Source organism: Delphinus delphis, chromosome 10 (genome assembly GCF_949987515.2).
Source record: "Delphinus delphis chromosome 10, mDelDel1.2, whole genome shotgun sequence".
NCBI lineage: Eukaryota > Metazoa > Chordata > Mammalia > Artiodactyla > Delphinidae > Delphinus > Delphinus delphis.
The window spans coordinates 84,972,680-84,985,893 of NC_082692.2; the positions used below are offsets into that span (position 1 = coordinate 84,972,680).

The 13,214-nt window shown below is 48.9% G+C and overlaps 1 protein-coding gene across 8 annotated transcripts in view; it reads right to left on the reverse strand.

Moving 5' to 3' along the window:
• The window catches only part of FOXP1 (forkhead box P1), a 595,507-nt gene that overhangs the window by 445,684 nt on the left and 136,609 nt on the right, over window positions 1–13,214 (reverse strand). The gene's annotated exons all lie outside the window — the stretch shown is intronic.

A 13,214-nucleotide genomic window follows, 5' to 3' on the forward strand; every position in this document is an offset into this window, starting at 1 on the left:
CATTTCACAGCTAACAACCACACCCGACAAGGAACGAAGATCGACTTTTCCATGAAGCCACCCTAGGACCCTGAGTCAAAATTCAGAACCCAAACCTCCTGACCTTTTCCTGACAATATTTTTCTTTCCATGTGTTTATTCTGACTTGTGTGTGTGTGTGACGTGGGAAATCAAAGCCATCAAGGGGGAAAAGTAAGACTAAGTTTGAACCCCATCATTCTGTAATTCCTGCTCCCTCGTCGGCATGTGGGTAGCAGCCCCTGAGCCACCTGAGAAGCTTAGAGGCCCTTCAGCAGAGTCTCAGGGTCCCCTAAGGTTGCTACTCTTAGAAAACCTATTGGAGGGCCAACCCATGTGTCAGAGGGACACCTCAGAAGGGCTGGCACTTGTACCCCTGTCTTCAAGGAACTTGAGACCCCGTGGGCCAGCAGGGATAAGCACAGCGTCAGCCCCTTAGGGGCTCAGTGTGCACAGCCCGCCGCAGCAGCGGCCCAGCCCAGCCCAGCCCTGCGTGTGCCCCCGCGGCTTTCCTGCCATCTGGCTAGTTGATTTTTCCGTCTCCTCCCAAGCTCAGCCCAGAGCATTTTCCCCTTCCCCGTCCCTGCCTCGCCACCCTGAGCCAGGCTTTGACCTTGCACCCCTCCCTGTATTCAGAGTACAATTGGTGCACCCCTCCCGGGCCCTGGCCCAGTGACCCTCATTCTTCTCTCCCTGTGGAAGCTTCCTTTTCCTGTCCCTCCCTGTCTAATAATCTGCTCCTATCCCACTGGGTCCCCCTGGGCTGCCGCTCCACCTAACAGGGCCAGGACTGAGCTGGCTCTGGCATCTCAGCTTCTGGCTTTGGATGGTTTGCGCCTGGCACATCGGGTGCCTACAGCACAGAGCGACTCATCACAGCCTCAGCCCCTTCCTCAAGCAGCAGCCCCTTCCCTCCCCGCCCCCCCCCAAAAAAAACCCGGAAATCTCAGCATTTACATTCATTTTCAGGCTGAAGTGTGGAGCTCCTAAGTCTAGCCTTCAAAGCAATTCAACACTCAACTCTGACAGGAAATGTGAACATGTAAAAAAAAAATCTTCTTCTCTGCAAACACGATTTGGCTAAGGAGCTATTCTTTGCACTGTTTCCAAGGATGAACCAAAGTCTGAGCTTTAAGATGAATAAAACACTGCGTTTGAATGATTCCCATGGTCAGAACGCCCTGATCATCTTCTACCTGCACCGGTGTTTTCGATGCTTAGGTATTTAAAAACAAACACACAAACACTGGTGACATGAGGGACGTGCTGCATCCTGAATCCCCTACCCTCTGACAAACACCGGACAAATCAGGGATGGGGGTAGATCTCCATGTAAGAATTCACCCATCAAATAGCGAAAGTCAAGTCATAAACTGTGGATATTCAAGGACCCGGAAGATAATAGAATAAGTCACAGCCTAAACTAGTCCAATCACTTTCGACATTGTTTTTACAGCTATAAAACCAAGTAGTAGGTGCCAGATTTCGGATATATCCCTTTTTCTCGAAATAGACAAACACTCCACATGTGTCCATCGGAACAGAGCAACGTCTCACGTTGGTTACCGTCGTGCACGCACACAGTCAATCAGGGAAAGGACTTTATGGGGTCAACCACGAAAGGTAACAATGTTCAGGCTGCCCGACACATTCGGTATCTGACATTACACGTCAGAGGGAGGGCAGGCAGGGGAGACTTGGAATAATCTCTGGTTGTGCAGGGAGAAAGGCCTGTAAACTAAAATAAAAACACACGTTCAGAACGTGCATGCTGTACAAACAGAAAATAAAACAGCTTCACCGGGACCGTATTTTCCTCTCTGGTAAGCTAAGCTCTCCCCAGCTGGCAGCGCATCCCGGGTCCCTGCTAGCCCACTTCACCCTGATGCCCCTGACTCCAAAAAGCAGCTTCCAAGTCCCCATATGAGCTTTCTCTTCCCTGGCTGGTGGGCTGGAGGGGTGTGAACGGCTCTGGTCTGCAGGTACGCAAAGGTGTGCCTGCACCTGCCCGTACTGTTTGCCACCCCCGACGGCAGGAGGGAAGCTTAGCCATCATGAGACACAGATCCATGCCAAAGGATAGCCCGAGCCCACGTTACAGCTTCCTGGCAGGCTTAAATTGTCTCGTTTATCTTCACATGCCTCAAGTTTAGTTTCTGAGAATTATTCAGAGACTTAACACCATAATGAACATTTCTACTGCACAGTACTTAAAAAAAACAAAAACAAAAACCCACCAAGTACTTCTTAGGTGAGGCACCAAGAGGAGAGGCGAAGAGATGAAGAACTGGAGTCAGACTGTAAGAAGTTTACAGTCCAGGTGAAGAAGCAGGACGGATACATCTGAAAACATAAGTAACTCTGAGGAAGTACGCGGTAAATGCCAAATGAAAGGTATGGAAAAGAGGGCTGGCTGCAAATGAGATTCTCAAGGCCTCAGGGGATGGTACTTCCCACTCCCCCACCCCCAGGCAGGGTGACAGCCTCGGGAGAACCCTCCCTCCTGCTTCTGCTCCAGTGAGCCCACCTGGAGGCTGCACCTCTGCCTGCACCTTCTCGGACCTGCTCGCTGGGTTCAAGTCCCAATTTCCTCTAAAACAGGAATCTGGAAATGGACTTCCAGGGTCTAGGAAGTGCCTGAGGCCGGACATTTGTGCCTGTGCCCATTAGGATGCCATTTATGCAAAGTAATGTATACAAAAGCGCTAGAGATCCTGTATGGACACTTACGCATATAAAATAATCACCCCAGAAGAAGGACATGGATGAATGCGATGAGAGGGACCTTTGTGTCAGTGTATGGGGGTGGGGAGGGAAATCAATCTTGAATTGCATGGTTAGAGGAGACTTCTTTTAGCATGAATGCTGTATTTCTTCATATGACCAGATGTCAACAGTCATTAATTGTGAGTGGTAAAAAGTGGACATTTGTTTCATACACACCCAGAGAGGGATGCAGAGATTTTTCAGGTTCACAAAGGAGCTCATGACCCCAAAACGGTTCATAACCCTTGACTTACAAGCCCCTGTGCCTCCATCTCTCCCTCCTCTGATCTCCTACAGCCAGGCATTAATTTACAACCAATTCACAACCCATCATGTTCAGTTCTACAACATTTCTTCAGTTCACCGTGTGGCACGCGGGATCTCAGTTCCCCGACCAGGGATGGAATCTGTGCCCCCTGCAGTGGAAGCTTGGAGTCCTAACCAGTGGACCAAATATCAGCTTTTTTCCTTCTTTTTTCACTGTTTTTCTCTCCCCTCCTCAACTAAAGTATGAGTTTTTTGAAGCTAAGAAACATAACTTCTGTCTGTCCTTCCTCCTTAGCTCACTGCCTTGCATAAAAGTCAATAAAACGGTATTATTCAGTGATATTTAAGACTAAGAAATATCAAACAAAATGTAGCCATGAGACTGGTTTGGCTACCTTTCATTCTGGAAAAAAAAAGCTATCCTCAAAAGCAGTAAATATCCATTTCCACAGCAAGTGTTATCTCCTAGGTGTACACACACACACATGCATACACACACAACGAGTGTTTAGTTATGTCATTATCTTTCTCTTAAGAGCTTAAAGTAATAGATTTAAGGCCAAAAAAAAAGGAACGGAAGGAACCCCCTACACGTACATTAACATTCCTTTATTCCACAACTTAAAAACCATTTCTAGATTTTAACCTACAGAGTGTAAGTTTATGCCATGCAGAGATTTATAATTATTCCAATAGAGCATTTCCCAAACTGTATTCCTGGTGTGTGGACTTCCCTATGTCAAAATGCATTGTCCTGGGCTTCCCTGGCGGCACAGTGGTTAAGAATCCGCCTGCCAATGCAGGGAACACGGGTTCGAGCCCTGGTCTGGGAAGATCCCACCTGCCGCGGAGCAACTAGGCCCCTGCGCCACAACTACTGAGCCTGTGCTCTAGAGCCCGTGAGCCACAACTGCTGAGCCCACGTGCCACAACTACTGAGCCTGCGCTCTAGAGCCCGCGAGCCACAACTACTGAAGCCAGCACGCTCTAGGGCCCGTGCTCCTCAACAAGAGAAGCCACCACAAGAAGCTGGCGCACTGCAACAAAGAGCAGCCCCCGCTTGGCGCAACTAGAGAAAGCCCGCGCGCAGCAACAAAGACCCGACGCAGCCAAAAATAAATAAATAAAATAAAATAAATTTTTAATTATAAAAAAAAATGCCTTGTCCCCTGAACCCACCCCCAACTCACACCAAAAAGGTTTCATCTGGAAAACTATGTATGTTCAGGGTCAACAGTGCACATTACTATCTTAAAGTCTGAAAAAGCCCTATAGTTAAAAATAAAATAAAACAGAGATTCAGCCTGGTAGAAGCCAGTGCTTCCCAGTTTATTTTAACCAGAGGATGGTTTCTGCTCGAAATGAATTACTGCATTGAGGAACTCGGCGTGGGACATGCTGGCTCGTACGACCGTGTGATCTTCTGGATTTAACACTAGAGTCCCCATTTCAAATATCCCACCTCACTGTCCCCATAAATCTGACTCATTCTCATAAAACCAGAAATCCTCATTTTAGATTCATAAAATATGGTCCCTATTACCACGCCATGCATTTCCATAAAACCCTTATGAATCGCTTCGCATAACCTCTTAAAATACGAAGAAGAGAAGGGAAAACTTTCAAAAATTAACTTCATCGCCCCGAGAGCGTTAAACCAACAGCAGCCACAAACCAAGTCTAGACCCCGTCCTCCAAGAGTAATGACAAGGATACATCGAAATCCCTCGAAACCAGATTCTGCTTGTGAGTCTCTCTTAGCACTGAGTAGAGACCCATGAGCACAAACAATGCAAAATGTCTGTTATAATAATCTAATTGTATGTAACTGTGACAGCCATCTAAAACACAGGAAACAAAGATTCAGGCCCCACTACCAAATAGAACAATGCCAGTGAAGACCATTTTCTCACCTATCAAATCAGGGAATCCTTTCACATATAATACCCTGTATTAGCGGTGTTGAGGGAAATGGGCCTTCACTTACAAAGCTGATAGGAAACACACTTGGTATTACCATTCTGAAAAACAGAATGCTGGCAGTTAAATTCTGCAGTCTCGCTGATGCAACAATTCCACTTCTAAGAACGTGCGACTAGGGAAACAAGCCATGAACACATACGGCTTTTTTTTTTTTCAAAGAAGATGTTGGGGGTAGGAGTTTATTAATTAATTAATTAATTTTTGCTGTGTTGGGTCTTCGTTTCTGTGCGAGGGCTTTCTCTAGTTGTGGCGAGCGGGGGCCACTCTTCATCGTGGTGCGCGGGCCTCTCATTATCGCGGCCTCTCTTGCTGCGGAGCACAGGCTCCAGACGCGCAGGCTCAGTAGTTGTGGCTCACGGGCCTAGATGCTCCGCGGCATGTGGGATCCTCCCAGACCAGGGCTCGAACCCGTGTCCCCTGCATTGGCAGGCAGACTCTCAACCACTGCGCCACCAGGAAAGTCCCATCCAGCTTTTAAGAGTACCAAAAGCCAACAGCGATTCTCCGCTGGACTCCCCCAGCTCACAAGGCACAGCAGAGGCACTGCGTGGGGCAGCGGTGGGGAGCAGGGCAGGCTCTGAGCACATAAGCACCCCCAGTCTCTCTCAGTGCTCTCCAAATGGCAGGGCAGCCTGCAACTCCACAGTGGCCCACCAACCCTCCCTCAACCCAGTGGAAACCTCAAGGCCAGCGTGTGAAGAAGCATGAACTCAAAGCCTGGGATTACCACCTGTTCACAGAAACGTCCCCCGGAGACCTTTGGGAATAAAAACAAAGAAACCCTGCTACACTGGGAACAGGAGGTCACTCCTCTGGCAGCCGCACAGGAGACCCAAACCAAAGAGGTGATTGGAGAAAAAAGGAGCTGCCCCAGAGGGATAGGATCCCCTGCAGACAAGAAGAAAAGCTTGATCCCAAGAGGCGAAAAGCATCAAAGGAAACCCAAGGAAAGCTCCTAGGATCCTCTGAAGGGTGGGGTAGAAAACGAAGATGAATTAAAACAATAACAATGGCTTATTTTCAGAAGAAAAGTGTTTCTGTGTGATTCTAGCGCTAGAACCTCTCTCTCATAGTTCTACAAAAATAATGGGATAAAAACAAGTTAAAAAAAATACAACCATTTACTACCTCAGGAAAACACACGCATCTCACGTGCATGTATAATGACGCCCAAGAATTAGAGGGGCTACGCTAACGTGGAGACTCCAAGGATGGCGTGTCTGGTGTGGTCAGCACTGGATTCTCGGCTCTCAAGAAAAATCTGAATGGCGCTTCCCTAACAGTCTAGTGGTTAAGGTTCCACGCCTCCAGGGCACGGGTCACGGGTTCGATCCCCGGTCAGGGAACTAAGATCCCGCATGCCGCCACGGTACGGCCAAATACAAAACACATAAATAAAATAAAATCATTTTTTTAAAAAATCTGAATGAATAAATGTTGCCCCATATTCTCCTTTTTCTGGCAACCTAGTGTCACACGAGCTACCCTGATCTGAAAGACCAGTGTTTGGGGATTACTTTTTAAAATGTGAAACAGCAAGACTCGTCCTATTTCCACTTATCTATCCACCTTTAAGAGTCACCTGCTGCTGCACGAGTCCCCTTGCATCTCATTATCTCTGCTGACTCTCCATCCTCCCAGCCGTCAGCAGAGGAAGCCCTGGCTCACAAAAGGAGTGCACATCACCGTACATGGGGATTTCGACTTAGCGCCACCTTCTGCAGGCTGCCCTCCACGATCACCATTTTTATCTCCAAATATTGAGAATGCCCCCCCGCCTTAGGCCTCTGGACCTCCCTTACACACTCCAAGTCCCCACGGTCAAGATCTCGTCCTCAGGCACGAGGCCTAGTAGGCCCATTCCGTAAATAGAATTACATAGATTTAGGGAGGTTTCAGTCTAATTAGAAAAAAAAAAAAGAATGGATGGAAAAAAGCAGTCTCCATAGATACAAGCTTTTCAACATGCTGCTTTTCTGCTCTCTGTTTTCTTACTCTGAGAATGTCAATGCAGAACCGGAATATTTTTATAAGTAAATTACGTGTTCCACCCATCCTCCCGCATCCCTACGGGTGACTCCCAGGTGGAAATTCTGAAGAATGCAGAGTGGCGCGCAACGTAGCTGGAGTACAGAGCTGTCCAGAGGCGGGCGGTGAATGGAGCCTGAAAGTCAGAGCTACAACATGCTACCCCAAGCACCACTGGAAAGGAGACACCATCTCGCCCTTCTTCCAACTCACCTTCCTCTTCACTGCTTCACTAAATTGCCTATGGCTGTGACTGTCTATGCAGATGGCAGACAAGCAAAGATGGGGCCAGGTGTCGCGCGTGAGCAGACGCACAGCTTGGGCAAGCAACATGGCTCCCAGAGACAAAGCGATCAAGGTGTGGTTGTTTATGGCTGCCTAGGTGCTGCTTAGGACCACGGGCTCGAGGGGCCAATGATAGCCCTACATTGGTCCCTGCGGCCACAGGGACAGAAGGAAAAGCTTCAAGAAAGAGTGGAGATGGGTCCAAAGGACAGTGGATTCCATCTCCCTCAGCTAAGAAAGGGCAAGAACATCTAGAAACGAAGAAAAATAGAATTTTCACGTCACTCGGCAATTGCATTTCTGGGTATATACCTAAAAGACTGAAAAGCAGGGGCTCAAAGACATATTTGTGCACCCATATTCAAAGCAGCATTATTAATAAGATCAAAAGGTAGAAGCGGGCTTCCCTGGTGGCGCAGTGGTTGAGAGCCCGCCTGCCGATGCAGGGGACACGGGTTCGTGCCCCGGTCCAGGAAGATGCCACATGCCGCGGAGCGGCTGGGCCCGTGAGCCATGGCCGCTGAGCCTGTGCTCCGCAATGGGAGAGGCCGCAACAGTGAGAGGCCCGCGTACCGCAAAAAAAAAAAAAAAAAAAGGTAGAAGCAATCCAAGTGTCCATTGACGGATGTATGAATAAACAAATGTGGTATATACATACACTGGAATAGAATCTAGCCTTAAAAAGGAAGGAAATTGGGACACACGCTAAAACACAGATGAACCTACCTTGAGACATTATGCTAAGTGAAATAAACCAGTCACAAAAAGACAAATACAGTATGATTCCACTTATCTGGGGTACCTAGAGTCGTCAGATTCAGAGAGACGGAAAGTCCGATTGGCCGCCAAGAGCTGGAGCGAAGCAGCAATGGGAGCTGTTGTTTAACGGGTACCCAGTTTTAGCTTTTAGAAGACGAAAAAGTTCTGGAGATACAATGTGAATATACTTAACACTAACTTAACTTCACCATGCTGAAGGCGGTAAATTTCACAGCGCGTGTGTTCTACGACCACTAAAGGTTTTTAAGAAGAAGGAACAGAAAATCTTGCAAAAATAAACAGCCCAAGACCCTGGTTCCTCCTATTGTAAAGTGAAATTGGTATGAAACAGAAAGCCAAGAAAACGACCACGTGTAGGTCAGGAATTCTTTCCTGTGAGATGTGCTAGGACTTCAGCAAGTACTGGTCGATGGCTTCCTTAGAGCCACGTTCCCCGTTGCAAAGAGCATGAAACCGTTCTTGAAGCTGCCCCTTTGTGTATTCTTTTTACATACTCTAAATCAGAGACTTGGTTTTGCAGTGCTTCTGTCAGGGTAATAAATACGTTCGAAAATCAAGGCGCGTGCCCTAGACAGACTGAAGATCAGGGGTAACTCTGTCCTCCCCGGGGAAGGGTCTGAAGACAGTTTTGGTTGTCACACCGTCGCGGGGCAGGAGGGAATGCCACTGGCACCTAGCGGGGCAGGAGGGAATGCCACTGGCACCTAGTGGGTGGAAGCAGGGATGCTGCTGCGCTCCCATGAGGCACAGTCTCCACATCAAAGAACCTTGTGGCCCCGATGTCAAGAGTGCCGAGGCTGGAAACCTCTGCTTTCCACTGGCCTGGGAGTTCAGAGACCAGGTTTGTGGTGTGTCTTGCTCTCGCCCTTACATGTGCCTTTGGGCAGCCCGTAGAGTAAGTGGTTACTGATCTTCCAGGCACGATGCTAAACGCTCTCTACACGTTACTTCCTTGCGTCATTCGTTACCTCGCTCTTAGAAGAGTGACAGTACTATGACCCCAGCTTTACTGGGGAAAACACACTGGCAAAGGTTAAGAGTGTGTCCGAGGTCAGGGTCCCGAGAGGATTTTTGAATAAGCTCTGCAGACCTCTGGAGGGGTGTTCTTACTTTTCCTGCCTGAATCCTCACGTTCTCAGACTCAGTGAGAAGCATGTCAACGGACGAATGCTCAACAAGACACACTGTGGAGAAGGCTGGCACGGGGAACCGTGAACCCAGCCAACTCCCTTTCCCGCTCGAGTCCCCCAAGCATCTTGGCAGCCTGTCAACCCCACCCAGCCTATGGAAGAACTTCGGGATTCAATGTGGAAGCTGCAGGAAAAAAAATCGTTCTCTATGTTTTAGAAAGGTGACTGCCCTTTGTGTATGATATAATTCTTCCATACTGCCCAATATCATTTGCATCAAGAGGGCCTTAGCTAAGTTCCACCTGCCATCTACCCCAGAATCCTCCAACTCAGAAGTCACTCCTGAACAACCCTGAAGGATTCCCGAACATGAAACATCTCAGGAGGCAGAGCAGGATACAATGCCAGCTACTGCCTCTGCCTATAATGATATTCTTCCTCTTGGGTCATCCGGGGAACTGCTATTCACCCTTCCAAACCCCGCTCAAGCATGGCGTGTGCCACGTCTATGAAACTCCCGTGTGTGCCACAGGACGCACAGTCTGCCATTCCTTTTGCACCACATCCCCACGGTACTGCCCTTCTGGTCTACACGTACTTTCTCTGTATGAACCACCAGCCACCCAGACTGTAAGCTCCTTGACACAAGGACTGCATACACCTTTGGAACCACTTTGTCTGTTACGACAGACCCTCGAAGGGGTGGGAGATGAAGCCTGTCACCTGTATCTGCCATACTCTGCGAAGAAAGTCCATCAGCTTAAAATCATACCCAACCACTAGCGCCTTTCAAAGATGGTTAAAGACCTTTAGAAGCCAAAAAATAATATATGAAGAGGTCAGGTAAAACACTGGGGGAGACACCTATAGGAGAACATTTGCAACCTCGTCTGAATCTTGACACGGTCCAAGTAATTTTGGCAGACTGACAAGAGTTTCTCCAAAAGAGGGATCAATTCCTTAGTTGCAGAAATTAGTCGCAAAAGTCTCTTGCAATGAGCTGGGCACCTGGGACAGCTGGGAAACTTACATGGGTGCCAAGGTCCTCATTACTGTGGGTATCGTGATGTATTAAATTAGCTGTGGCCTCAGCAAGTAAGAGCTGCTTCCTCCATTCCGTGATTTTTGTGGTGTTTTTTTAAAAGGATCAGGGCCACTCCCAAAAGGTCAGCATTTATCAAAGATCCAGAACCACTGCAGGGAGGGGAATGGTGGGAAGGGATGCTTGCCCCCTCACCTCGAAAAATGAACAAGGTAGAGTCTCAGGCCCCACCGGCAACCTACTGGATTGGAGTCTCTGGGCATCGGGGTTGAGCACCTGTAGTGTGAACAAGCCCTCCAGCAGACTGACCACAGTGAAGTCTGAAAGCCACAGTCTTAAGTGTGCGGTTCTCAAACATTAGTGGCCATCAGAACCAAATGGAGGACTTGTTAAAACACAGATTTCCGTGCTTCGTGGTCCTTTGTGATTCTGTGGGTCTCTGGTGGGGCCCCAGAGCCTGCATCTGCTGATGGTGCTGGCCCCTCAGGACTTAAAAGAGGTAAGAAGGGAGCTGAGACCCTGGGGGAGGGAGATGTAATTTCCATCTTATATCCTTTGGCAATGTCTCCTCACCTTCTGCATATTTTTAAATAAGAAATGAAGAATATTTGTGGGTTTCTGAGAAAATTCTATAGTATTACAGGGTCTTCTGAGGAGTTTAGAAAATACCAAAATAAACTCTTCGATGGAATCCTGGTTCCCTTTTCTCCCTTCTCTCCCATCATGCTACAAGACTCCCAAAGGCAGGAGGCACCCCAAACTTGGCACCCAGAGCTCGGCACTCAGCTTCAGAGGGGCTTCAGCGGCCCCAGGCCGACTAGTTTATAACTCAGATACCTGCTTCCTAAGCACTGTCACCTCTGAATTTGCCTCAGAGTGATTTCTCTCTGAAACACCCAGTACAACATCCTCAGTTGGCACTGGTTTCTGGTAACGAACGGAGTGGCTCGCGCCAACCACAGCTTACAGCACGTGGACGGGGTCTACTTCCCTATTTTAAATGCCTAATGATTACTGCTGCACCTGAACACATCTGGGGAAAGCGGGGCCCGCCGGTGGCCTGCTGCCCCGCTGCAGGCCCTCCTCCAAGGGTGCACTCGGCAAATCCTCCAAGTACAGACAGGTTACCCCGTGTTGCTCCATGTCAGCGTGGAGGCCTCAAACAATCAAGGATTTTTTTCTTTTCTTTCTTTTTTTTTTTTTTTTTTTGGAGAAATGATCAAACTTGGGGGTGGGGACAGAACTTCCTGCAAGAAACCGCATCCTGAACAAGCATCGCCACAACTCACTGTAAATAAATACTCCCCCCTTGCAGCACTTCCGTCAACTGTCAGGGCCCTGGCTCCAATCGCCTTTCAAGTCCAAACAGGAAAGGGGAGAGAAGAGCGTGAGATGGCAGATAGGAGGTTTAATTTGCTTCTCGCTGCAGTTTTCATTGGTGGGGCGCTTCCAATTCAGCAGGGCTGCCAGCTGCCTGGAATTGCTCCTGGACCCCACTTTTTCCTGTTAACCTTCATAATTGTATTATTACGGGCCAGCCCGCAACCGGCCTGCCCAAGGCTGAGGAGTGGCCGCTCCTTCCCTGGATTAGATAAGCAGGCAAAATCACAGGCAGAAAGGCAACGGACGGATGGACGGACGTTCACCAGGGAAGCTCTGTACACGCCCCTGCTGTAGCTTAGCCCGGCAGAGGGGGAGATGGCCTGGCGACTGCAGGCTGGAGCGATCAAGAAGGAAACAAGTCGGTGACCTCAATTTTCTGGAAAACGAATGTGACGGATATCCCTTTCAAAGTGCACCACGCGGCTGGGGAAAGGGGGACGATGTGGGAAAGGCGATCATTCATTCCATTAACAGCAGTGACTATTTCTTGAGTACAGACCACGTGGCAGGTACTCGGGGGCTTTAACGTGCCTCCTCCCCCCTACCCCCGTCTTCACTATGGCACCTCTGAGGCAGGTACCATAACGCCACCCCACTTTGCAGACGAAGAGACCAAATTTGGGAGAGCTCAGGAAACCTGTGTGGGCTCACAAATAAACGGTAAAAGCAAGACTCAAATGCAGGTCTGTCTGAATCAAGGCCGCCGTGGATGGCTGGGAAGGGTGTGCACTGCCCAACTTAAGAGGGGTCATGCACATCACTGGCAACGTAAATGACAGCCCCCGGTGTCTTGCTTGGAAGCAGAACAGGGCTGACGCAGAGGACGACATCTTACCCATGTAATAAACTGCCTCCTGAAGTCTCTGAAAAAGAAAAATGAGCTCCATCCAGAGAGCTTCTCAAGAACTTCTAAGATCCTCAGTTTGTTTTTTCTTGTTTTTGTTTTTCTAATTTATTTCTGGCTGCGTCGTCTTCGTCGCTACGTGCGGGCTTTCTCTAGTTGCAGAGGGCAGGGGCTCCTCTTAGTTGCGGTGCGCAGGCTTCTCGCGGCAGTGGCTTCTCTTGTTGCGGAGCACGGGCTCTAGGCGTGCAGGCTTCAGTAGTTGTGGCGCACGGGCTTAGTTGTTCCGTGGCCTGTGGGACCTTCCCAGACCAGGGCTCGAACCCGTGTCCCCTGCATTGGCAGGCAGATTCTTAACCACTGCACCACCAGGGAAGTCCTAAGAGTCTAAGTTTGTTTGAACTCCATGATATTCAACACACAAAGTCAGCTCCGCCTTTTATAACGGCCTTTGTCCCATTCCCTGTGGTTCTGACGTCTCATCGGCATCTCATGTTTTCACAGTGTTGAAAACACCAGTGCCTGGTACATCAGAGGCACTCAATCAAGCAATATCTATTGAAGAGAACTGGCGGATGGGGAATTCCCTGGTGGTCCAGTCATGAGGCCTCGGCGCTCTGACTGCCAAGGTCCTAGGTTCAATCCCTGGTCGGGGAACTAAAATCCCACGAGCCGTGGTGTGCGGCCGGAA